This window comes from Pleurodeles waltl, chromosome 10 (genome assembly GCF_031143425.1).
Source record: "Pleurodeles waltl isolate 20211129_DDA chromosome 10, aPleWal1.hap1.20221129, whole genome shotgun sequence".
NCBI classification, from domain to species: domain Eukaryota; kingdom Metazoa; phylum Chordata; class Amphibia; order Caudata; family Salamandridae; genus Pleurodeles; species Pleurodeles waltl.
The window spans coordinates 572,610,225-572,637,855 of record NC_090449.1 but is presented as its reverse complement, the minus strand read 5'-3'; the positions used below and the strand labels follow the sequence as shown (position 1 = coordinate 572,637,855).

Genomic DNA, 27,631 nt, shown 5'->3' with positions numbered 1-27,631 from the left:
GCCTAAGTGAAATAGTGTAAGCACTATTCCACAGCCATTTTCACTGCAGCAGGTAACTTGTAAGTCACCTATATGTCTAGCCTTCAGTTTCTGAAGGCTAGGTGCAAAGTTACTGTGTGTGAGGGCACCCCTGCACTAGCAGAGGTGTCCCCACATTGTCCAGGACCAATTTCCCGGACTTTGTGAGTGTGGGGACACCATTCTAAGTGTGCACTACATATAGGTCAATACACATATGTAGCTTCACAATGGTAACCCCAAATATGGCCATGTACGGTGTCTAAGATTGAGAAATTGTACCCCCAGTCCAATTCTGGTATTGGGGGGCCAATTCCATGCACCCTGGGGGCTCCACCGTGGACCCCCCAGTACTGCCAAACCAGCTCTCTGAGGCTTCTACTGCAGCCCCATCTGCTGCCACCTCACAGACAGGCTTCTGCCCTCCTGCGGAATGGGCATCCCAATCCCAGGAAGGCAGAACAAACCATTTCCTTTGGGACAGGGGTGTTACACCCTCTCCCTTTGGAAATAGGTGTTACAGGCATGGGAGGGGTATCCTCCCAGAGCCTCTGGAAGTGCGTTGAAGGGCACAAACGGTGCTCTCCTTGCATAATCCAGTCTACGCCGGTTCATGGAACCCAAGTCCCTGCTCTTGCATGAAATTGGAAAAAGGAAAGGGGAGTGACCAATCCTCTGTCCATCACCACCCCAAGGGTGGTGCACAGAGCTCCTCCAGAGTGTCTGTGGTGTTAGCCATCTTGGATTCCAAGGTGTTGGGATACTCTGGGAGCATCTGAGTGGCCAGTGCCAGCAGGTGACGTTGTAGACCCCTCCTGGTATGTGCTTACCTGGTTAGGTGACCAATCCCCCTCTCAGGGCTATTTAAGGTCTCTCCTCTTGGTATTTCCTCAGATTTGGTTTTGCAAGACTCCAGCAGGAATCCTCTGCAACCTCTGCTTCACCTTCTACGGTCGGATCAACCGCAGAACTGCTCCAGGAACTGTACAACTGCAACAAAGTATCCAAGAAGGCTACTGTAACTCTGTAACTTCAGCTCCTGACAGCAACTGCAACAGTTTCCAGGTTGTGCACGCTCTGAGGACCTCCTGTCTTCATTCTGCACCAGAGGACCAAAGGAATCTCCCGTGGAGTGACGGAGCCACTTCCCTGCTTCAGCAGGCACCTCTCTGCAGCAACGACTGGTACTCTGGGTCCCCTCTCCTGATGGCGAGCATGGATGCTGGAGCACAGGTGGTGGACCAAAGTGACCCTGACTGTCCAAAGGTCCACCTGTCCAAATTTGGTGGAGGTAAGAGCTTGCCTCCCCGAGCCAGACAGTACCCCTGTGCACCGCATGTTGTGGAGCTCCTAGAGCTTCTGTACACTTTGTGCACAGAATAGCCCAGGTCCCCAGCACTCTATCCTGCAATACTCAGCTCCCTGAGTTGTTCTCCGGCAGCATGGCATCCCTTTGTGTAGTGCTGCGATGAATGCCATTTGCGACTCCTTTGTCCACATGTCCTGCGACTCCTGTTGGTGCTGCCTGCTCTTCTGAGGGCTCTCTGCTAGGTCCAGGTAGCGCCTTTTCTCACCAAACGCGTCTTTTGCATGAGCCAATGCTTGTTGGCGGAATCCAACAACAAAAACCAGCCTGCTTCTTCTACTTGAAGTGGGACATCTCTTGCACCAAGCAGGAACCCACAGCGTCTTCTTTGGTTTATTTCTGACTTTTTCTTCTAACCGGAGAATCCACTTTTGAACCTTCATCCGAGTCAGCAGGGCCTCCTGTTACTCCTGGACTCTTCAGCTGTTTTTGGACTTGGTCTCTTCTCTCCACGGGTCTTCAGGTTCAGGAATCCATCATTAGTGTCTTGCACTCTTGCTTGTTTTTTGCATAATCCTTTATAACGACCCATAGTGTGTTCTGAAGAAACTTGCTGTACTTTACGCCTGTCTTCCTGGGCTCTGGGGTGGGGTACTTTACTTACCTTTGGTGTTTTCTTACACTCCCAGCGCCCCTCTACACACTACTCTTTCCTAGGTGGGAAACTGACATTCGCATGCCACTATTTTAGTATATGGATTTGTATTGCCCGTAGGCCAATAATAGCCTATAGTGATTTTCACTGTTTGCACTATTTTATGACTGTTTACTTACCTGATTTTGGTTACTAGTGTATTTTTTGTGTTTAATACTTACCTCCTAAGAGAGTATAGCCTCTAAGATATTTTTGGCCTTGTGTCACTAAAATAAAGTACCTTTATTTTTGGTAATACTGAGTATTGTCTTTGTTGTGTGTGAGTACTTTGTGACTACAGTGGTATTGCAAGAGCTTTGCATGTCTCCTAGTTCAGCCTTGGCTGCTCTGCCTACAGCTACCTCTAGCAGTCTGGCTTCTCGACACTGCCTACACTTCACTAATAAGGGATAACTGGACCTGGTATAACGTGTAAAGTACCTTTGGTACCCACTACAAACCAAGCCGGCCTCCTACAGTCATCGCACCAGCAAGCATGCAAAAGGAATCACTTCTTATCACCAGATGAAGCGCCCTTGTGGGGGCTACAAACAGGTAGGCCTGGCTTCTGAAACATCTCTGCTGCAGCTGTGATAAAATACAGAGACACTGTACATTGGGACCTGTGATAAGTACCTCGAGCAGTCACTTCCACATGTATTTATACCCTTGGGCCGAGCCCAGCCTTCAGGTTGTATTGCAGTAACAATGTATGGTAGAGGGTGGGTGACACTATAAAACAACTACCACTGAAGGGTTCATGTACAGACATCAGACTTCGATCAGGTACTTTTCCCCCGTGCTGAAGCCTGGTAGAGCATAAAATAGATAAGACCACTGCACCCTATTGAACAACTTATCTGCATCCAATGACAGTGGCACCTTTTTATCAGAATAATATTTTACTTGCCACAACATGAGGCTGAGTGATCTCAAGTGAGATGCGGAGGTGCATGAAGCCCATCTGATCTCTTTGAACAGATTTCGATACAACCCATTTTAGCCTGGAAGGACACTCTCACCAGAATTTTCATATCAATGTTTATTGTTTCAATAACAATGTGATCTTGGTCCTATTAATTTCCCTTAGAGGAGGTTTGCCGTCCTTAAGTTCCTCAAACAGTTTGTATGTCAATGGTATTAATATAGGTTTGGTAGACAGACAGTCTTCTGACTGGTATCTGTGGCTCCTTGGTGTATGGGAGTTCATCTATTACGTGCGTTATCTCGTCTTCAGTGATTTCTTGATTAGTGGAGTCCGTGTGTTCAGATGTAAGTTTTGGCAATGAAAATGATAGAGTCTAGAATTCTGACACTCTCCTGTGTAGAGTCCACAATTGTATTCCTTGTAGATATAGCGGGTCTCTAGCTATGATGGCTCTTGCGTCACATATGGCAGAGCTGAAATTTTGGGACCCTTCTTTCCTGAACTGCATAACTAAAAGCATCTCTGCCTTTTCCCCATTTTTCGAAGTGGCGATGTTTAAGACTGAACTGAGGTATTTCAGATTGAGAAGTGAACGATTGGTTCAAAGCATATTTTGCCTGTAGAAGGTTGTGTAAGTCTGCAGTGGCATGCATATTTTTGTAAATTGGGGTGAGGGAAGTCCCGTGGGTTTCCAGTTGGGCTTTGTTTATTTGTGTTTCACATTCATTGAGGGGTGCGTCTTTCATTACTTCCCTTCAGACACTTGCCTTTCCTGTTGCCCAAGCTGTCTTGGTGGAAGTGACTGAGCATTCATTCTTATCTGATTATCTGAGTATGTACGTAGCATGAGAGTGAGTTTTTCGTTTAGCATTAGACATTCAGTAGTAGAATATGTTGAGCCGTCACTGTCCCACTGGGAGATTTATTAGTCCTAAATCTACCTTTATTGTTTCATGTTCAGACACTCCGTTTGGTTTCATGGCGTCCATGATTCTGCCAAGGAGTGGGGCCATGATCAGGATATATTCAATACAATCAATACAAGAACATGTCCCCTGTACGCAGAAGATGAGTGTATATTCCCTATCTTGGATAGGAAGAGTCTCCACGGATCATGAAGGGAGAAGTCAATTTGGAGATCCTGGAGTAATCCTTTGTCTGTCAGGCTCTATGTTAATGGGTGTTGAGATTTGTGCAAATACAGGTCAGGAGGTAAGTTCTATTCACCCCTGAGTAAGATTTTTGTGCATGAGTACTGGAGCAAGATCCTAGTTATATCCCTAAAAGTATCCCTCTGAGTTCAAGCAACCACATATAGTAGAATCCAGTGATGAAGTTTGTTCTGAATTGTCACTTTAAGCAAAATATAGTGAGCTTTCAGGTCTTGCCATGTTGTTAGCACTTTAAGAGGCAGGCCGTTGCATATGAGATGGCATTTTTTTAAAATGTTTATTCACAGAAGACTGCGTGGATTCCTTGAGGTCTCGCCTTTTTGCATGATATTAGCTGCCTACCAGTCCCTGCACAGTTTTAGACTAGCCTCATCAAATAGATGTGTCTCTTGCATAAACGCTACGTCGGGATGCAGTGTATGGGGGATGTGCAAGTACCTTCTTTCTTTTAATGTAATTTGTCAGCCCATAGACATTCAGGGAAATTATATTGAGGCTGTTTATAGTGTGCATCACCCAGTTCAAAGCGATGGAAAGATGCAGCTGGTGATTTGGGTGGATGAAGGAACGGTAACAGAATGATCCTATTAGTGATCTAGTCTATGTGGCGACTGTATATCTAGACCTGGCGCTTTAGTCGGGTTGTAGCTTATCTCCCAGGGACGCCACTTGCATCTCCCAACAAAAGTAAAGTTGTCACTGCAATAATATGGGATGGTCATGTATGTTAAAATCGTGACCATCGTTCTTGGTGACATGTTGTAGATCTCGGAGTCTCTCCCAAAGCTATACATAATAAACATTCCATGGTATTTAGGTTTCTAATCCCACAAGAGTGCCTAGTGTCTTCTGACCTATTGTATAATGAGTGGGACCCTAGTGCAGGATTGTGACAATCATATGCAACATCATTTGTACCTATGGTTAGGTGGCCCAGAATATCAACGCCTACAAAGGTGGCCATGCCTTGTGCCAGAACCCTGATTCAAGCCATCTGTGTTTACTATAAATATGTAACGGGAGAGTGTAGAATAGGGAGCAAAAGAAACAAAAGGTCTAATTAATGCATTAGCAGCTTCTTTCCTGGAATGGGATGCTGCATCCAGTAATTGAGGTGATTTCAGTGGTGATCCGGATTTGTGTCATGGTGCTGATTGCTTAATCGTGTGTTTATATTTGGGACCCATAGGCACTGCTGTTTCAATGAGTCTAAACGGTCACTTTCAGTTTGTTGAAATGTTCTTGTTCCTCCTCTGGCTGAGTCTCTTTCAGGCGTGTCCTGTGTTGGCCTCAGTTTTGAGAAGCAGCCATGTCTTCTTTGAGGGTGTGGAATAGGCCTTCTGGTTGAACAGGATCATCATATTCTGAGGTTTTTATATGGCATGTAATTAGCATAGTCGAAGGGTCCTAAAGGCCATAGTGGATACCCAGTTTTTTAAAGTCTTGGCCTGAGAGTCCGGAATCTTTTCCTACATTGGACGATCATCTTTGAAAAATTTTGGATGATGATAATCTGCATATCTTCATGCCCAAAGGGGCAAGCCACTTCACTTCATGAATGGTTTTCCTCACTTGTTGGTGGTATAAGAAGCAGGTGATGGTCTGTCGTGGGCTCCCTGCAGACTCTGGTCTCTGTGATCAGACCCTGTGAGCTCTTTGTATTTCCAGGGATGGACAAATGTCAATTTAATGAGCTCAGGTATGAATTTCGTCAGAAAACTAATGATGTCAGTGCCTTCCAACTTTTCTGGAATGCCGGAGAAGCAGAAATGTTCTTCTCACATATTCTCTATCAGTTTGATAACCCTTTTCTGTAGAAACCAGTGGTCCTCAGTCTTTGGAGGCCATTATCCTTTGTTTGACTTGTAAACTTTCTTCCATTTTCTTTATGTGCTCATTGTAGGAGACAATGTCAGAGCAGATAGACGGGATATCTGCTGAGGTCTTCATGGTGTTATTTTCTACTATGGATATGGAGAGTCATAATGTAGTAAGTTCTTTTAGTATGGCCTCTAATGGTGAATTTGTTGCCAGTGTTCCTGAGTCAGATGTTGCCTTGGAGGATTTCCTAGTCACCGCTTCAGTAAAAAGTACCTATCTTGCCGGTTTAGGCATGGTAGCTTTGGTACAGTTCTGAGTATAATGAAAGAGGAAAGATCACAGTAAGCAATTAGGTTATTGGTTGATGGAGGAGTGATCCCTGCACAAGCAGCAACCACAGTCCTTGTCTGGGCACAAGCAAACGCAACATTAACCCTTGCTCAACCCTTGGGTAGCTTGGCACAGAGCAGTCAGGCTTAACTTAGAAGGCAATGTGTAAAGTATTTGTGCAATGAATCATACAATAACACAGTATAAACACCACAAAAATACACCACACGGGTTTAGAAAAATATAGAAAAAATATAGAATATTTATCTGATTAAAATAAGGTCAAAACAATCAATATTTGATAAGTACAAGTTGAAATATCACTTTGGTAATGATAAATAGAGTCCTTAGTTCTTAAGAAGCAATAGGTGTCCTTTGTAAGCACAAAGTACCTGGTTTGCATCGGAATTATCCAAACAGGACCGCAGAGGAGGAGATGCGTGAAAAATGGGGAGGTGTGCATCGGTTTCTCCAGGCGCACACAGACGATGCGTTTACATTTTTCCACGCAACAAGGGCTTTGCATCGATTTCTGGTGCACAGACTTGGATCCTCTTTGGGTTGTGGGGTATTTGGATGACCCGGGGACGATATGGAGAAATCCTGGGCGTGCAGGACGAAGTCACAGGAGCTGCGTTGATCCGGTGGGTGATGCAGGGAAATTTCTATCGCACGGCAGGTGCTGCGTCGATTCTTCTCGCAGGAAGTCAGGCTGCGCCGTTCCGGCTCGACTATGCGTCGATCCAGTGGGCCATGCGTCGAAGTTCCGTTGCAACGCTGGCACTGCGTCAATCTCCACTCGGGAAGTGGGGCTGCATCGTTCCAGTTCGGCGTGCAGTGATTTGCTCACCATGATGCAGGCTGTTCGTTCATTCTGGCAGGCTGTGCGTTGTTTTTTCGCCGCACAAGGAGTTCTTTGCAGAGATGAAGTCTTTTTGGCCCTGAGACTTCAGAACACAGGAGGCAAGCTCAATCAAAGCCCTTGGAGAGCACTTCTCAGCAGAGCCAGGGGGCAGCAAGGCAGCAGGGCAACAGCAAGGCAGCAGTCCTTTTCAGCAAAGCAGTCAGGTGAGGTGGGCAGGTTGCAGGTTCTGGTTCAGAGTTTCTTTCCCAGTAGGTATCTGTCCACAAGTGTCTGAATTGGTAGGGTCAGAGACCCGGTTTAAATACCCAAATGTGCCTTTGAAGTAGGGGAGACTTCAAAGAGTGGCTTAGAAGTGCACAAGGTCCCCTTTCAGTTCCATCCTGTCTGCCAAGGTCCCAGTAGGGGGTTTGGCAGCCCATTGTGTGAGGGCAGATCACTGTCCTTGCAAATGTAGGTGCCAGGCCCTCCACCCTCCCAGCCCAGGAAGACCCATTCAGTATGCAAATGTGTGCAGGAGTGACTGAGCATCCTGTGTTTGGGGTTGTCTGGGTGAAATGTGCAATGGAGCTGTCAACTAACCTAGCCAGATGTGGACTCTAAGGCACAGAAGGATTTAAGTGCAGAGAAATGCTCACTTTCTAAAAGTGACATTTCTAAAATTGTAATATTAAATCCAACTTCACCAGTCAGCAGGATTTTGTATTACCATTCTGGCCATACTAAATATGACTCTGTTACTCCTTTCAGATCAGAATTAACCACTCAAACAGTATATGAGGGTGGCCCTAATGTTAGCCTATGAAAGAAGCAGGCCTCACAGCAGTGAAAACTAATTTAGTATTTTTACACCACCAGGACATATAAACTACACAGGTATATGTCCAGCCTTTTATCTACATAGCACCCTGCCCTATGGGTTACCTAGGGCCTACCTTAGAAGTGACTTATATGTAGAAAAAGGGGAGTTTAAGGCTTGGCAAGTACTTTTAAATGCCAAGTCGAATTGAGAGTGAAACCGCACACACAGGCCTTGCAATGGCAGGCCTGAGACACGGTTAAGGGGCTACTTATGTGGGTGGCACAATCAGTGCTGCAAGCCCACTAGTAGCATTTATTCTACAGGCCCTGGGCACAAGTAGTGCACTTTACTAGGGACTTATAAGTAAATTAAATAAGTCAATTGGGTATGAGCCAATGTCAGCATGTTTTAAGGGCGAGAGCATAAGCACTTTAGCACTGGTTAGCAGTTGTTAAATGCGCAGAGTCCTACAACCAGCAAAAACAGTGTCCAAAAGGAGGGAGGCAGGCAAAAAGTTGAGGGTGACCACCCTAAGGCTGTGAGGTCTAACAGGTTGGTTTCTAACAGTGGTGCTCTGGATTTCTGCATCCACTGCTGATAGTAGAGGCAGTTCAAAGGTTGTATGTATAATCCAGTGTACAAGAGGCACTATGCAATACTTGGCCAATATAAATATCGCTGTATACTTTATTTGGCTGAAAACATTGTGTTGTGCACATAGGAGTACATAAAGACATACAGAGATTACTTATCTTACAATAATTGAGAGAGCGGAATTACTTTGAAGAATGGGAGGATTAATGTGATATCTGAAAATATTCTGACCCTATATACATGGCATTGCGGTTGGTGTGTATAGATCTACTCCACTCTGAAATCAACAAAATTCAAACAAGAAACGTCACCATATTAAGACACAGTGCTACCTGTGCCACATGTGTTTGATAATGAAGTGTACACTTTAATTTTAGAAGCTTTAAAAGACTACAGGTTATATATCTGATTTTCAAGAATGAAACAAATGTTATTTTAATAACCGTCCACAAATGTATTAACATGCTGTCCTGACTCAGCCTTTAATACGGAAAGGGTGTGCTCAACCCTCCTCTCACGCTGTCAGTCTGTCGACCTATCTGTTTCCATATGTTTCTAGTTGTTTGTCTGTCATCTAAACTTCTTTATCTGTCTCTCTCACTCTTGCCACCTTGTCTATTTCACAATTCGTACTTCCGCCGCCTTGAAACCAAGATTAGTTTTGTAGATTTACTTCTTTGGGGTAAAGCTGGAGAGGGGATGGCTCAGTGGACTAATGGGCCTGCTGAGGTGATCAATGAGTGGTCACAGGGGTCACAGGTTCAATCTCCGTAGTTCAACTCAGTGTGCTGTTTTAACAACTTTTCTGAAATTAGTACTAAACCATAGGAAAAGGTAATACCTGTCGTTGAGACGGTTTACGATTTCGGAGGTCATTCAGACTTCAGCAGATGGCCCCATGTAAGCAGATGCCCTGGGCTCCACTCTGCTAATGAAGGGCTGACCTCCATCTTGTCAAATTCCCACCTGCCTAACAGTGGATCTGCTGGTAGAGCACTATAGGAGGAGCGGTTTGCTGAGGGAGCGGTGAATCATTTATTTATTTTTTTACTCATCTCATCAAACTTTTCTGTTTTTCTAAGGCACACTCCGGAAACGGGAGTTTATTTTAGAGCAACAAAAAAGCGATGGCCCTGACGTGCAACTAGTTTTCTCCCTGCACAACAGAAACCCTACTGCTTTAGTATCTAGAAAAAGGACAAGGGAACAGCATGCTCGGGAAGTGAATTTCCACACTTTTTTTGCAGATTTCATACATCTGCTGAAGTAAAAATCTTCCCTTTCTATGCTAAAGAACTAAGTTCACGCTAATTATTAGTTAACACTCTAATTTTATCCAGTGATGCTCTGTAGTAAGCGTCAGTTAAGATGAGAACTTAAGTTACTCTTGTCTTATTTCAAGGATGAGAACCTAAGTTACTCTTGACTTATTTTAAGAATGAGAAACTAATTTAGTTTTGACTTATTTCAAGGCTGAGTGCATTTGTTTTCTTCTTAGAGCCTGTTATTACAACCTATTACAGTATTTTCAAGGCCGGTATCTCAAGTTTACTCATGAATTCAAATGACTCTTTGGCTACGCGCACTTGAACTGTGCGCTAGCTCAATGGCCTCTGCGCTATGTTAAATCTCTGGGAGATCCAGGCAAGGCTTGTGCCTCCTCCAAGTGATTATATGGAGTCCCTACTAGTCTGACGTTACGCCCTAAATCTGTTTCTAGTGAGGGCATAACATTGAAACCCCCAGCTCTCCACCATTTCCCTCTTACAAACCTTTTTCCTTTCCCAAGCTCTTATTTCCCATTCCTGGGTATGGATAGCATGAATATTCACAATCTGACATGTCTCCTCTGCAGGTGACTGAAGAATGAAGAGGATGAGCATCCTGGTCCTGTTTCTGCTGCTCACCTTCGTCACCATCGCCTATACCAACACGCAATGTGGAACCTACTATTTTTCAAGAAGCCACAATGACCTGTTTGTAGAAAGAGGAGGCTGGAGGTCAGAACCAATCAGGGGAAGTGATAAGGTGACAAAACTTACTGTAGAAAGGAAGTGCTTGCTATTTGCTAACAGTCTTATGTATGGTCCAAATAATGGTGTTCCTCACATTATAAACCAAAAACTAAAACAAATCGAATGTTGTTGTGAACTGTGGAACTCCCCTCATGAGCGTTTTTTGAACAGGCATGTGATCGGGAGAGTGCCAAGTACATGGAATGATGACATGAAAGGGAGGTGCATCCCCATCGAAGGTCGGCTGACCCAGACCTTTATACTGGCCACTGAGAGAGAAGTGAACAAAGTGTGCGGAACCCAAGGTCGCCAAGAGAAAGACTGCCTGAGCCAAGACGCGTTTACCCTCTACAGTATTGAACGCAAGCCAAGTGGACACTATACGAATAATCAGGAGAAAACTAGACACCAGATTGTGGTGCACTGTGACGATCTTCTCCCAGTTCACTTTCAGTGCATCATGGGTGTGAATTGTGATAGGGAATATCGCACGTGTAACTAGGAATACATCGGCCGGTCCAATTTTCTGGCCTCTAGGGAAAGAAAGCGTGCTTTGCAGAGGTTGCGATTATAAAAATAAACATATTGTAAGGGGTTTGCACTGTTCACCTCAATCAAAAAATGTGACAATTCACACTTCACTAAAATGAATAGTTTTGGTTCAGAGAGAGCTCTGGGACCAGACGCCAGCCATATGTCACCGGCTCAGACAGCACAAGTTAACAGCCGCACAAGTAGACCACAAAAAATAACAGGGGTTGATCCTGAGTTTGGTGGAGTACTACTCGAAACAAACGTGACGTATATCCTGGTCGCCTTATTATAAGCTCCTTAAAATATCATGCACTTCACACCAGGCGCATGGGATATCGTCACGTTTGTGAAATCAGTTCCAAGGGGGTTAACAGTCCATGTGAAGAAAAGGAGCCGAGAGACAACACTGGTGGGGGTACTGTCCCAGCATAGGCAGTGGAATTTGTGCGGATGTTCAACAGGTTGGTCACGCGTGTAGCACAGACAGCATATGACTATGCATGTTTGTTGGTATTCCGAGCCATGCTCAGGCAACATCTGCAAAAAGTAGGAAAGCTTCTGGTTTCTAGCACATTTCCAAGACTGAGTCCATTTAAGGAGGATGAGCGCCTGTGCACTGGGAATAGAATAGAAATAGAAAACGGCCCTTTTGGAACTGTCACTGATCACAAACATACCAATATTATTGAAAAGAAGGTGTGAAATGTACCACAAACCAGCCCTAGATGTTTTAACAAACACAAACATATCCTTTCAACATTGGTGAGCTGTCTGCAGCGCAGAGTGCACAGCTCCAACCAGCAGGTTCCGGCTGTCTCCAACATAGAATCTGGACTGATAAATCCCAGCAGCAGCCTGCATTTCCCCGACTATTTCTAACATGGACTACACAGACTCTAACAGGCTGACGGGCTGTTTTAAAATTGTTATCATGGGATGTGAAATTCTGTCAGCAGTGACTGAACTGTCTCTAGCTCGCTGTACAGAGATCGCTTCAGGCTCTTCCAGGCATGCAAACACTGCACACAGGCCCCAGCACTGGAGCTACTGAATCTACACGGTGAACCCACTGTACAGAGATCGCGTCAGGCTCTACCGGGCATGCAAACACTGCACACAGGCCCCAGCACTGGATCGCGTCAGGCTCTACCGGGCATGCAAACACTGCACGCAGGCCCCAGCACTGGGGCTACTGAATCTACACGGTGAACCCACTGTACAGAGATCGCGTCAGGCTCTACCGGGCATGCAAACACTGCACGCAGGCCCCAGTACTGGGGCTACTGAATCTACACGGTGTACCCAGCAGGGGGTGGTCTCTGTCATGACACAGGGAGCCCCATGCAGCGTTCTCTAAATTAAAACACATCGCACACTGCCATGGCTTGGCTGCCTCTCGCAGACTACCCACATACATCTAGTTCTTGCTTGGCTGTGTAAATAAAAAAAATATATACAACCCCACTCTCCCCGGATAGATAATCTTGTTGATTAAAAACACTGTTTCATCCAGCAATACTCTGGCTGTGTCCAACATATAACACACATCTTCATCCAGCCCTGTCTCAGCTGTCTCCACTGTGTAATCCACAACTCCACCCAGCCCTGCCTCAGTTGGCTCTAAACAAGAAGACACAGCTCGATCCACCACGGGAGGGACTGTCAATAATAAATAATACAAAACTCCTTTCAACATTGGCTCATCCCCTGCAGCAGTGACGGATCAGAAGGCTATGGGTTGTAGTTGGTGGGTTGCTTCAGCCTTACATCAGCCAGAGGTCGATCAGTGAGTTCTCTAAATGTTGGGTTATAGTAACACCTCTTGTTAGCACCAACTGATAACTTCTCCGTAAAGGTTTGTGTGTCCGTGGTGGGAGTGTTTTAGACCTGAAGGTTTCTCCATGTGAATTAACTTGATACATAATAAGTCTACTTATTCCAACTCGATTTTGCAGTAAACATGACCTAATGTAGAAAAGCTTTAGCTTCGCTAGCGTTTGCAAATTAAAAAATCATTGACACAATTTCTCGCTCAATGTCTTTTCTTCAGGATATACTGTGAATAACTATATTATTATCGCAAATCTGATATGTTGTTTCTGTGTATGTCCCACGTGTATATAGTACAAAGCAGATTGTGTGAATTTTAATGGGCTATGGCACTGGTTTGTGTATGTATGTTAACAAAGTCAATAGCTCTCCTTTTTTAGATCTGAAAGTGCGTCTTCACAGTTATATGTCAGAACACTGAGGTACAAAATATCGACCTACAACAATATCGACTCCAGAACATTGACTACCAGAATATGAAGATAATCATGTGTTGTCAAATATAAACATATTATTCTTAATTCCATGCCCACTTACCTAGACCGTGTCATCAAGGTAAGTAGATGTGGAATTAAGAATAGTAAAACTTTGCATACCTATATATACTTAACTCAATGGTATAGCAGTAGTCGATATTCCAGCGTTATTATTGTCGGCCAGTATGAAAAAAACAATATTATGTGGGAACGCCTTTTTTCAATGCCTGATTAGTTTGTGTGCGTGGCATTGTGAGTAGTTGAGCGTCTGAATTTGAGAATGGTCAATGGTTTGGTGAATGTATAGGTACATTTATGGATGAATGGGTGAGTGAGTTAAGGCATGGGTAAATAAATGGGTGAATGACTGTGCAGGGAATGCAAGGATGAAAGAAGGGCTGACTGACTGAGCGTGTGGAGTAATGAATGGATGAGTGACGGCATGGATGGATAAATAGGCGAGTGAGTGCATGAATGACAGGATGACTAGATATGTTCCTCATAGCTTAACAAGTTTGGGTGAGTGGTGTATGAAAATTTGAGTGGAAAAATATGAAAGTGGGACAATAAGTGCATTAATGGATGGGTACATGTATGTAAGAATGAATTAATTGGAGAGTGACCAAAGCCACAGATGAATGAACTGGTAAGGAGTTGCATGCATGGATAGACATGTATGGATCAGTGAGTGTGTGGGTGGATAAATGGGTGACTCAGTGCATAAATAAATTGCTGAATGACTAGATATGTGCATAGATAGATGATCAGGTGATTGAGTGCATGGATGAATGCATTTACAAATGCAGTATATGAGGCTTTTGAAGTACATGTGCACACATGCACATAAAAGCATTTATGGTAAAGGGCGTAACTAGTATTGGGTGATGCATATTGACAAAGACGGACAATGAACTGCAGACTGATTTATTGCAATATTTTATAGTGATCATGATAAACATATTGTTTGGTTAACAAAACCAATACAGTACCATAGAAAACATTAAAGTAAAAAATCATAACAGCAAAATGAAAAAAAAGTAAAGTTACTCTAAAAAAGCAACAGTATCTATCACAATCGCAGTCTTGAACCTGCTCTCCATAGCAGAAAATGAAAACGTTAGTCAAGGTTTACAGACCTAATCAAGTCGTTCTACCTAATAAGTGGTGGGCCTTCAATATAACTTACTTACAGAAATCTATCAATGGCTCTGGCTGATTGCATATCAGAACCATTAAAACAATGTAAAGCAGAGCCATGGTAGCATTTAGTCATTCGCAGTCATTACAATGAAGGTTTTACATTTTTTCATTCATATGCAAAGGTTGGACAGCATCATAAAATATGGACTTAATTTTCTCACGCATACCTAAGTAAACGCCCCCTGCCTTAGTTTTGCAGGATTTCTAAGAATGTTGAAATTTGTTAACGTCAAAAAGACCAAAATGCAGCCTCAAATGTTCCCTATTAGGCCCTTGATTATGAGTACGTCGGAGGAGTAAGTGTGATTTATCACACCCCATAAAATCTGGTTCAGCCTTTATGGCTCAATACGAGTTGGGCGATCCCAATGCAGGGAGGACACCACCGTCATGGCAGTGGCATTCCCCCCACTTTATTACAAGGTTTTGGCTGGCCTGACCTGGCTGAATGGTGGAAACCTTGAAATTGAGCATTTCCGCCAGTCAGTCTGGTGGGAACAGTGCTACAAGATAGCACTTGGCTTCCATAAAGGAGCCAAGTTCTATCTCCGAGCACAGCGGGGGCTGACCAGAACAATCGGAATGCGCACTGTCTGCTATTCCAATGGTGCTGGGGAGGGGTGCCCGAATGCTGCCCACTACATGGTTGTGGGCAGTGCAGAGGCTCCCCTGTGGCCCTGTGCACTACCTTTCCGCCAGCCTTTCAATGGCGGCGTCCCAGCCATGAAAAGGGAAACATCCTGAACAACTAGGTCTAAACCACTACTTGCCTGAACCACTACTGCTAAACAACTAAAAAGTCTCTACAACTAAGTACTGAACAACTACTGTCTAAACAACAATTGTGCCTGAATAACAATTGCCTGAACAACTAATTTTAAGGTAAGGTTTTCCTTTTGGTTTTTATGGTTTATTAGTTGTTTAGAATATATATATATATATTAGTTGTTCAGGCAATTGTTATTCTGGCACAATAGTTGTTTAGACAGTAGTTGTTCAGTACTTAGTTGTAGAGACTTTTTAGTTGTTTAGCAGTAGTGGTTTAGGCTACAGTTGTTTAGGACCTAGTTGTTCTGTCACATATTCCATGAAAAGGCTTGTGGGAAGGGGGGTTGTAATCAGCATAGCGGCTCTGAGTTCAGTGCTGCCATGGCTGATTATAATCCCGACCGCCGGCATGCCATCGGGAACCATGTTCCCAGTAGGGATGGTGGTCCACCACCAAAGTTGTCATTTGGCTGTCAGACTGTCAAAGTCACAGCAGTCCGACTACCATTGCGAGTCTGGTGGACTGAAGACCACCAGACTCGTAATGAGGCCCTTTATCTAGGGGGCAATAAATGGCAAGTTTTCCACCTTTTTGGGAATAATATTCCATTTCTGGTGATTACTGCACCAAAATCCTTATGTTAAAGGAAATAACATACTATTTTACCCTGTTACATTCCAACAGGTTTAAAGAAATGTAACAAAGGGTAATATATTATATATTTAACACACTCTGTAATTACCAGGCACGATAAAAGCCACATATCCCAGCATTCAGACTCCTGCACAACAGGGGTAGGAGGACTGTTAGATCTGTCAGACTTAGGGTGGTCTTCCCCCAAACGTTTTGCCTCTCCTCCTCCTTTTGCTGGACCTATTGATATTGTCCATAGGACTCTGAGCACCTTACTACTGCTAACCAGTGCTAAGGTGCATGTGCTCACTCCTTAAAACATGACAATATTGATTCATCACCTAATTGATATATTTAATTTTCCTGTAAGTCCTAGTAAAGCTCACTACAAGTGCCCAGGGCCTGTAAATTAATGCTATTAGTAGGCATGTGGCACTGATAGTACCACCCACTTAATTACCCCTTTAAACTTGTCTGAGGCCTGCCATTGCAGAGCTGGTGAGTGCAGTTTACAAAATAAACTTTATTTGCCATGTCCAATCCTTACTCTTTAATACATAAAAGTCACCCCTAGGATTGGACCCGAACAGCCAGGAAGGCAGGGTGCAAGGTATTCAAAGAGGAGAACATGTATTTTTTAGTTTTGCATGTCCTGGTAGTGCAACATTCTTAAATACATTTTCACTGCTGCAGGGCCTATCGCTCAAATAGAATAAGATTGAAGTTACCTTCTTACATACTATATGTGTGGCTTTCAAATGGGAAGAGATAACCCCTTCATTTTTTGTGTCTCCGGAATCACAGTTTAAAACCCTAACTTATGGTGAGGTCGGATATTAAATTACAAATTCTGAAAATGCCACTTTTAGATGGTTAACATTTTCTTGTCTTAGCCATTTGGTGCCTGCAGCCTGTCTCTGGTCACAATACCATGTGTAGTTGGCAGCTGGGCTTTGTGTATTCCTCCTAGACAGCCACACATAATGGGAGCTTAGATGTGAATTTATGGGTCATTCTGGGCTTGGTGGGAGAGAAGAGCCGGACACAGCCTCACTTACTCCTGAATATGGTGTGTCCTGTTCTCACACACAGAGCTTAACAATCTTGTATTGTCACTCCAGACAGCGTGAAGCCAGAGTAGGAAAGGAATTCTTCCACAATAAAGCCACTTTCTAGAAGCTTCTTTCACCTTCTAGAGCCAGGGCACTAAATTATAACTACTGGACTTCAGACACCACCACTTCAGTGCACCTCTGGACCCTTGGACACTCTGCCAGGAAGAAGAGCTGCGGTGCTGCTAAAGGCCCACCACTCTTCTGGACTGCTGCTTTGCTAGATTCCTGATTTGCTGACCTGTGCCTGCTGCATTCTTATCTAGGAGTGAGATGGACTGGACCTGCATCTTTCAAACTGAGAACCCAGAGTTACTCAGAGGGCTAGCTGTCTGGCCTAATGATCTGAAGTCTCAGGAACATAAAAGGCCTCTAACCACCCTGCTCCAGCAGCTGGACTCTGTCATCTGTGAGCTGCCCTGGCCAGTGGTGCCACCTCAGTCCTGGACCCGTGGAAGTGGGCCTAAGGTACTTGCTCCCATGGAACCAACACATCTACTGCTGCAAAAGCAGAACCCACGCATTGCCACTGTTCCATAGAACATAACTGGTTCACCACCGCTACTGCATTGGTTGGAACAAATACAACAGACTTGCATCTTCGCACCTTGGGACCAGCGTAAGGCCTTTGAATACACCACTGCGCAACGCTTTCCCTGGCACACGCTCCTCACATCTCTGGTCAACAGCACCTTCAACGATGATGCCACACAACCGCATCACCGCCAGTGCGTGGATCGAGACCTCGACTGCCCCCTGCAATCCTCAATACTAATCTTTGCATCGCAAGTCCTGTCAACAGGATCCTCAATGTCGACGCATCAGGATCTCGCACCACAGCCTCTCTGCATCTAAGAACTGATGCACTGCCCCAGCTGCACAACACATCTGTGTTTCAGATACAATTAACTCTCCTCCACCAGTATTTAAGATATTTTGGTTCAGCAGGCCTAACTGGGTCCCTCTAGCCAGACCGAAGGGCTTCAAATCCCTTAGAAAGAAATGGGTACTTGGATAGGCAACTTAGATGACGATGACTGGAGGAAAGCCGCTCTGGGTCCTAGAGAGCTAGCAATATCCATGCGCTTGGGTTTGATACAAATTTACTACATCCATGCTACTTACTTGTCACCAGCATGCTTAAAGCAAATGTTCCTGGGCACCCTTTCTAACTGTGCAAGGTGCAGTCTTCCCGATGGTGACTTTTCCACTTAGTATGGGATTGCCCGAAGATACAACTCTTTCGGAAGGCAGTGGGAGGAGAGATATCAACAGTCCTGGGGTGCACAATCAATCTGATTCCCAAAATAGCACTGTTGGGATTGCTAGAGGAGCTGGAAGGCCCACGAGCAGATTGTATTTTCATAGGGATGGCCTGCTTGATAGCCAAAAGAGAGAGAGCCTGCATCTGGAAACAGTCTACACTCCCCTCAATATCAAAGTGGGGGGCGGGGGTTGATTGGTCTGCTCAAGTTGAAAAACCAATTAATGTGTCCTGTGGCTGTCCTCCGAAACATTACAAAATCTGGGGAAATGGTGGGCCTATCATGATCTGTCAATGTAACATATCTGCGTCATGTACAAACAGTTCAGCTCGCAACGTCAAGGATCTGATTGATTATTGTTTATGCCTTGTAATGCAAGGAGGATTTGCACTGTTTGTTAAAATAAATAAAGTTGGTTAGAAAGAAATGGATTTTGAAGTACATTGATACAGAACTGATATGGTAAAAAACACAGATGCTTTTATATAAACTGTTGTTTAGGTACTATTGTCTAGCCGTTCCAGAGCGCCCAAACATATACAAAATGGCCGGTATTTTTCTCTGAAAAAGGTAGCAACTCTATGTCCAATTTGTCTGATCACTTTCATATAAACTTGCAAGTAACCCTTTAACAGCAGATGCCACATCCAATCTATCCCACCATACTGTATCCTTCCACTACCACTCCCTCTCAGAAACAGGAATACTGCCTTATCTATCCACAGATCACTTGACTGAATGTGCATCACTGGCATTATCAACAATAATCGGCATTTCACAATGAGCTTTATTAGAATGATTGGCTCTCACTGCAATAGCCCAGAGTGCAATACAGTAAAATAGCACACTCCTCTTGTGCCTCCATCATGATAATATCACCTTTCAGCCTATTACTCAGATTGAGAATATCTTTATAGCACAAAAATATCTTGCCATTCTATGTTTTATAAATTGTGTAAAGTTTGCCAAAATGTTTTCCTTTGAGTACACTTTGTGATCTAAAAAACATGATTATCAGGGGAGTAGCTTGGCCAGTAAAATAGGAGGGGTGTTAGCTTCGTATTTTCCGATAATTAGGCCGGCATAAAATGTAAAAATATATTATATGACAAGCAGGGTGCATGGGAAGGGCCTAAGGGGCAGTGGAAAGATAGACAAATGCGTATTGGTACGGGTACTAAGCGAGCAAAAACAAAATATTTTGTAAAATTACCAACATTTTGGATGACTTTAAAAACTGAGAGGGAGAGAAAGTGTTTGTGCATTTTTGTCAGAAAGAATGTAAAAATTCCTTGTGAAATCCGGCAGACATCTCCCCATACCTGGCTGAAAGTATCTGTACTCAACTATTTATCAGAAAATTCATTTTTTTAGGGAGGTGTACCCAGCGGCAGCTCACAGGAGGGAAAGAGGCGGGATGGCTCATGACGGAGGGACACAAAAAAAAAAAAAAGAATATAATTTTTCTTTAAATGTACCTTTTTACACTGCATCGCTACTCGCCACTCTGATCTGCTCTTCGACTGGACTGCAGGCACAAGCTCCCATCCTGCCCTGCTTCCAATCCTAGCACAACTTTCATGCTGCTGGCAGTATGAAAGCAGTGTTAGGATTGGATGGAGCACCCAGCCAGGGCGCTCCGTGGCAGAGGAGAAGTCTCTGCCTGCTTTCCCCAACCCCGTAACACAGTGCTTGCATTGCTGGGTTGGAGAGAGCCAAGTGCGCATGTTTGCTTGGCTGGCCCAAGACAGCATGTTGTGCACTACCCCTCGTCCCCGTCACAGCCCCATTGGCCCTGCTCCTTTTACTACAAAACGATAAAAAAAGGTTTTGCAGCTGCCTCTGCCATAGAGGAGGAGCTGCGCCTGGGTGTACCATCCCCCACACCCTCTGAAGCTACACACCTGAATACAGTTTACATATTTCTCTAAAATCTTGCAGCGTAGTCTCACTAGAAGGGCAACCCCTAAACCAATTTTACACAATGGTTACTCTTGACCTAGCACTTCTAGAAAAGAATGCAGCACATCTTTGGCCCGCACTTAGTACGCAGTAGTGATTTTGCTGCTGCTTCACAGAACTACAGTGAGCACTTTTGCAGGTTCATTTGCGAGCAGACTGCCAAACTGGAAAATTGGCTGGCAGAGCCAGAGAGCATGGAAGCAAAGAACAGAAGGTCCATCTTTTTAAACCTCACACCTGGAGTAAGAGCTGCCTCTCTGAAAAAAGGAGGCTTAGTTAGCTTTAAATCTATTCATGTCCAATATGACTGCATTACAGTATTTATTATCAGGGCTCTCAATCCAGATGATGTCATCCCATTTTCATGTGATATCATTTCCAGTCTGACCATATATAAGGAAACCTTAGTCAGACAAGGTTTCATTGCAATGTTCTATTATGCCTATTTTCCGTTGCTTTCCTTGCCACCTTAGACATCATTTTTATCTCTCATTTTTGCTACAGCAGGATTCCTATTGGAATGGCTTTCTGCATTACTTCTTGCTGTGCTCTTTCTTGACCCCATCTGAGGGTAGTTTTGGTGCCTTGCTTTTCAACACTTTCATCATTCCACATCTTCAATCAAGAATTACCAATATTATCAGCATCAATGTCATTTAGGGGATGCCAGAGGTCACAACTGCGACCCCTGACTTGACCCTTGTGACCCCTGGCACATTTTTTGTGACCTTTGGCTCACGGGGAAAGACCAAAGTCTGGAATATAGCAGCAGTTTATCCATAGCTCCTCCTTACTGATTTCTGTAGGGGCGCCATTCTCCTTGTTTTGTGACTGTGTGTGCATATGAAAGGGAAGGTCAGTGTGATGTCACTTCCGCTACCCCTGGCATTCAGGCTATCTGACGTCCATGAATATCAGGGAGGTATTTTCTGCCCTTTGAGCCTTTTTCCTTCTTAATGGAACCCACTAAAGGGGACATTTGTCAACTGCATACTAAGTGTAGGATGGCAAGGTGGCTACAGGGCTACTTTGCCAATCCAGAAGTGTTGAAGATTGTTAGTAGTTAAGGGGAGTGAAACCTTACTCAAGCAGCAGACAGAATTTCTGTCAGGGGAAGCCACAAGCAACCCCAAATTCACCTGTGCTTAACCCTCTGGTATGTTGGCACAAAAGCAGTCAGGCTAAACTTTGAGGCAATGTGTAAAGTATTTATGCAGCTCTTCCAACGGTAGTCAAGTAAAAGATAACACAAGAAAAATCCCCCATCAATTTAGAAAAATAGATTAAGTAAATTATTTGGCACCAAAATGACAAAAGACCAATCAGTAGAACAATAGATAAGCAATTTCAATAGATTTCAGGTAATTAAAGTGCCTAAAAGCACAAAGCACCAATCATAGTTGACAGTCACAAGTTCAGGACAACCGTGCTGGAGCACAGGCCGGATACAGGGACCAGATTAGTCCTGATGAAAATGTTTGCTTCAAAGTCCAGGACGAAGAGTTCCATTTGCAGTGGAAAGAACCACGAGGAAAAGGGAGAGCGTCACAGATGACTGTTGAAGTAGTACGAAGGGCATGCCAGGCATCACGGATGGTTGTCAGTGTAGTGTGAAGATCCTGTCGGGCATTGCAGCCACCACAAGCTGTCAACAGTGTACTGCAAAGTGCAGAGCTCGCATTGTTGGGCGCTGCTGGCAGTCGCTGTAGCACAAAGAGTCAGGTTCAATGGAACTTTATGTTGACAGGTCACAAGATCTTGGCACAAACTGGCCCATTAGCAAAGATCCCAAATCTTCAGGATTTTTCCTTTTCTTAAAGAGACAGCTCAACTGCTGCCACACTAAGGGTCCAGGTCATGAGGGGCACCTCTTGGGGATCAGGAACTCTCTCCAGTGGAGGCCAGCAGGGCTCAGGCAGGTCCAATTTCAGGTCTAGTTGCAGGTCCATGCCAGGATCAGGTCAGCTGGGCAGGTGCAGAGAGCCTCTGGAGCTTGTCATGTCCCTGTAGCTCAGAACAGGAGGTTCAGCCTGGGATGAAGGGTACAGGTCTTCCTTCTCAGCAGAGTAGCAGGGCAGGTGACTGACAGTCCTTCTGGTAGCAAAGTAGCACAGCAGTCAATCTTCTGTAGCATCCACAGGTCCAGGATAGCACTGAAGAGTTAGGTCTGAAGGTCCAATATTTATACCTGGTGCCCACTTTGAAAAAGGGGGCGTTTCTAGAGAATTCCCTTTGAAGTCCTGGATCATTCCTGCCTCCCCTGCCTTGGCTCATGGTATCTGTATGAACTGTGCAGTGGTGACAAGTCCTTTGTGTGAAGGCAGGGCACAGCCTTTTGAGTTGGAAGTGGGGCTGTGCCCAGCTCCAACCTCACCACCCCACTCCCATTCCGGTTGGCCCATCCAGGAACATTTAATCCCTCTATTGTGTGCTGTCTGGGAGGAATAACTGGCAACAACACCCAGTCATGTGAACCTAGTCATGTAAACTAGGACAGGCTGCAGGTACCAAATAGGGCAGGAAAAAGCCAACTTTCTAATGATGGCCTTTCCAAAATGGAAACTTAAAATCTGATTTACCATTAAAAAGGATTTCTAACTACAATTTCGTAGACATTAAACAATATTTTTTTATCTGTTCCCAATCAAAAGTTATCACTTAATAAATGTAACAAGGCACCGAACGTTATCCTATGAGAGAGGCAGGCTTCACAGTAGTGAAAAAAGAGTTTTTCACTAACAAGACAAGGAAACGTTTTAAACACTGCACCCTGCCCTATGGGCTATTTAGGTCCTACCCTACGGATTACATATATGTATTAAAAGGAAGGTTTGACAAAATATTTATTTTGCCAGATTGAATCAACGGTTTAAACTGCACACACAGGATGCAATAGTAGGCCTGAGGCATGTTTAAAGAGCTACTTAAGTGTGTGACACTATCAGTACTGCATGTTCAATATTAGCATTAAATATACAGACCCTGGGCTCATGGAGTACCACTGGTCAAGGGAGGGAGTTAGTAAATTAAATGTGTCAATTGGATGTAAGTCAATTTCACCATGTTTAAAGAGCGAGCACAAGCAATTTAACACTAGTTAGCAGTGGTGAACTGTGTCGAGTCCTAAAAGCCTACAAAAACAGGTTCAGGAAATAGGGCGATGGGAGAAAAAAGTTTGGGGATGACCCTGAAGAAAGGTGCAAATCCAACAAGAAGGAAACGAGAGATCTTAATGGTGTCAGGTCCTCAAAAAACCATTTTAATGAAGGTTCTAATAAACCAAATTTTAAGCTGGCGTTGTACAAAGTTTGCCCACAGCTTGCCCCACAAGACATCCCTACTGTTATTAAAAACTGCTGTGAAATCTCCATGTTGAAAAAGATTCAAGGGCATATTTATGAGCCCCTAGCACCACTGGAGATTCACTTTATATGACGCTCCAGTGGCACTAACCTCTGCTCCATATTTACAAGGAGGTGTAACGCCACTTTTTGTATTGTTACACCTCCTTGCAAATATGGGCCCCTCTGATGCAGTTATCTGTGTCAGAGGGGCGTGCAATTGGTGTTGCTGTGGTTGTGCCACAGCAACACCCATTGCATTTTGATGCTGCCTCAGATTTACGAGATTTTGTAAACCTGAGGCAGCGCCAAAATCTAATGCCACCCTCAGGTATGGCTTTAGCAAATCGCAACGAGGAAGAATACAATTATTCCTCCTCGTTTTATGCTTTTTCTATGCGTGCTGCCATAGAAAGAGCAAATGCCAGAAATTATTGTTTATGTGCGGGATGGTGTCCCTTCCTGCACATAAACAATCATTTGAAAATGACGCTTTGGTACCTATGTGCACATAAACAATCACACCCTTCAAAGCAGACATCCTTGCACGATGGTGCAAGGATGCCTACATTGGCACTGGCAGCTAAATATAGCGCCAGCGCAGGGGACAACACAGGGGCGAGCCATATTCATTTAAACAGGGTGCAACCCGGCGTTGTGAAAATGACGGAGTGCGGCGCTGCCAATTTTGGCGCAGCATTGCACTCTGTAATTTTTCCTTAAATATGGGCCTCAATGGCTCCAAAAGGTCACTATCGTTAAGACTCACTTTACACGCCTCAGTTGCTGGTGGTCAATGGCACTGCCCAGCTCACGCACTCATTTGAGATTTCATAAGGTGTTTCCTAAACTGAAATCCTGGATAAAATGGTCTCTTTCTAATGCGTGAATGATGTTAAAATACGAAATTTTCGAAAAAAATATTATAAATTCTGTTCCATACGCCGCTCATTATCGAGGCTGCTAAAAGTAAGGCTTAAGTTGAATTTAGCTGTTAGGATTAGCTCTGTGCTACCACACTGCTGTTTTAAATCATCACTAACCTCTTCGAAGTTTTTTAATACAAACCTATTTCTGCTTATCAATTGATAGTAAACAATCGGAAGTATGATTTTTCGGCTGGATCCTAGGTGTATTTCTAATTGCTTGCATATAGTGAAAGTCAAGTTCAACCTCAGGTAGTGTAAAATAATGAGTTGTGGACCCATTAATAGCTAGAAGTCTGGAGGCTCCCCCGTCCTAGTTTATTTTTTTTGTGGTGCATAATAAATCAGATTCTATTAACAGTTCACGAGAAAACACAAAAATATCCATACGATTCGCATCTTTCATCAGTTTTTCCCTAACACTCAGGTCCCATACGTACAGAGTTTATTTTTAAGTGTTCAGTCAAAATAGTTTATTTCGGGTTAAAGGCCACTCTTTTTTATAATGAATACAATAAAATACGGGTTCAGAATCTATGTTAAAAAAAACTTAAGACGGCTAACAGTTATCTAACAGTTAATCATTATCGTCATGTCCTTAGTATGGAACTAAAATGATTAATTATGTTTTTTTTTGTAAAGTATGGAAATCAATAAATGCAATTAATAATGAACGCCACCTCCGTCTAACAATAATCCATTAAATATTTTACATGGAGAACGTGCAAGTCACTGTTGATCAATGGCTGGGCATTCACTAACCTTGCAAGTGACCAGCAAAAAGTGTGAGACCGCAAATACCACTGAACTTGAGTTATCAGTTTTGAGTAACTGCATTTACCCTCTCGTGATCAAAAGCTGCTTAAACCATTTTGCTTCCATTTTCTTACGATAATGGCATTACTCCTAGTCCTACTCCCTCGCCTTCCTTTTAACCAATGAGGCCTCCTGCCTCCCCCCTAGACCCTCCCTTCCCCTTTCAAAAACCCCCCCCACCCTTATCCCCTCCTGTACAAAAACCAAGCCCAAGCCGCAACTCGGACAGTCCGTACCGGGAGGGTGGGAGGGAACGGAAAAGGAAGGCGAGGGAGTAGGACTAGGAGTAATGCCATTATCGTAAGAAAATGGAAGCATTACCTCCCGTCCCTCCCTCGCCTTCCTTTTAACCAATGAGACATAGCAAGAAAAACACACAGGAGACGGACATCGAGTTGCAAGACCCTTAGTTAATATCCTGCACCAAGAACATCCCAAACATTATCTCATAGAGGATAAGACCCGGTGACCAAACACCGACTCCAAACCATCCAAGTCCGACAGCCTATAATGACGCACAAACGCCGAAGGAGAAGCCCAAGCGGCGGCCCTGCAAATCTCCACCACTGAAGTCCCCTGAAGCTCTGCCACCGTCGCCGCCATGCCTCTGGAAGACCTCCCCTGAATCCCTAGAGGAGGAACCACCTCTTTCAAGGAATAGGCCAACAGAATCAAAGATCGAACCCACCGACTCAAGGAAGCCGTGGAAGGTTTCTCACCTTAGCGCGCCGGACCAAAAGTAACAAACAGTGAATCCCCTGTACGAAAAGGAGCCACCGCCCGCAGATACTCCAACAAAACCCTACGTACATCCAACGAATGCAAACGGACCTCCTCCCCTGATGAGGGATCCGGACAAATTGAAGGAAGGATGACCGCCTGCCTGGAATGGAACGAAGAATTGACTTTTGGAATAAAGGAAGGCACCGGAACCAGAACCACCCTATCGGGAAAAATCTTACAAAAAAGGAAAGGAACATGCCAATGCCCCCAATTCCCCCAACCGACGAGCCGAAGTAATGGCGACCAAAAAGAACGTCTTCAAAGATAGACGTCGCAAATCACAGTCCCCCAATGGGTCAAAAGGGGCCCCCGTCAACACATCCAAAACCAAGGACAGATCCCATGAGGGAAAAGAACGTACCGGGCGAGGAAATAAATTAATAAGCCCCTGAAAAAATCCAGGCATCAATCGCCCTTCAACTTGAAGATTACGCCATGGTCCCTAAATGCCTGAATAGCCGCCCACTGTACCCGAAGAGAAGCCACTGACAACCCTAAACGAGCACCGTCCTGCAGGAACTGCATCACCTCAAAGAGAGAAGCGCAGGAAGGATCCAACTCACGACTTAAGCACCAAGACGAAAACACCTTCCACTGTCTACCATAAGAAAGCAAAGTTGAACGTCTCCATGAAGCCAGCAAGGTAGAACTCAAAGCCACTGGCACCTAACAGAAACGCCCTGAATAGTTGAAACGGAGGGAATGCATATAAAAGGCCAAGGACATGACATCCCGTCCACCTCCCATGCTTGGGGACACCGAAACCGGGAGCAGAAGCACTCCACTATCGCATTCTCTACTGACGCAAACACATCCAGCACTGGAAGACCCCAAAGCCGAACCAGATGCCGAAACAGAGACCTCCGGAGAGAGAAAAGTTGAGAGGAAGGAATCACGCTGCTCAGTAGATCCGCCCGAACATTTACCACTCTCGCCGAATGACATAAGCCTCGGCCACTAAGTCGTCTGTGCGAACCAGAACCGCCAACCCCCTCAGGGAATCCTGGAAATGGACCAGAGCCAGGAATATAGCCCGCAATTCTCGCCAATTAGATGACCGACTCGCCTCCCGAGGGGACCAAAACCCCCGAATCTGAGCTGACCCCATCCATGCCCCCCAACCGGAGAGGCTGGCATCCGTCGTCACCACCACGGGTCTCAGAGGTGACAAAGACACCCCTACCCTCAGGTGGTCTGCATCCAACCACCATTGCAACTCTCTGTGAATCAATCCGGACCCTGGAACCCCATCCTTCAGAGAACCGGACCCTGGATCCCACCTACTCAAGAACCACGTCATCAAGCACAGGGGATGGAAACGTGCCCAAGAACCCAAAATATCACTGACGCCAAATGTGCAGTCGCAACCATAGAAGAGCTCGGGGAGCAGACAGTAACCATACCTTCTTTACCAAAGCCTGGAGAGCATCCAACCTTTTTTC

The 27,631-nt window shown here is 44.6% G+C and overlaps 1 long non-coding RNA gene across 1 annotated transcript in view; it reads left to right on the top strand.

Annotated features, from left to right (window-relative positions):
* LOC138261718 (uncharacterized) overlaps positions 1-13,100 on the top strand; it is a 65,995-nt gene extending 52,895 nt beyond the window's left edge. Inside the window, exon 2 of the long non-coding RNA XR_011199140.1 lies at positions 10,383-13,100. This is a non-coding gene — a long non-coding RNA (uncharacterized lncRNA). The remainder of the gene's footprint in view (positions 1-10,382) is intronic.
* The last annotated feature ends 14,531 nt before the right edge of the window (positions 13,101-27,631 follow it).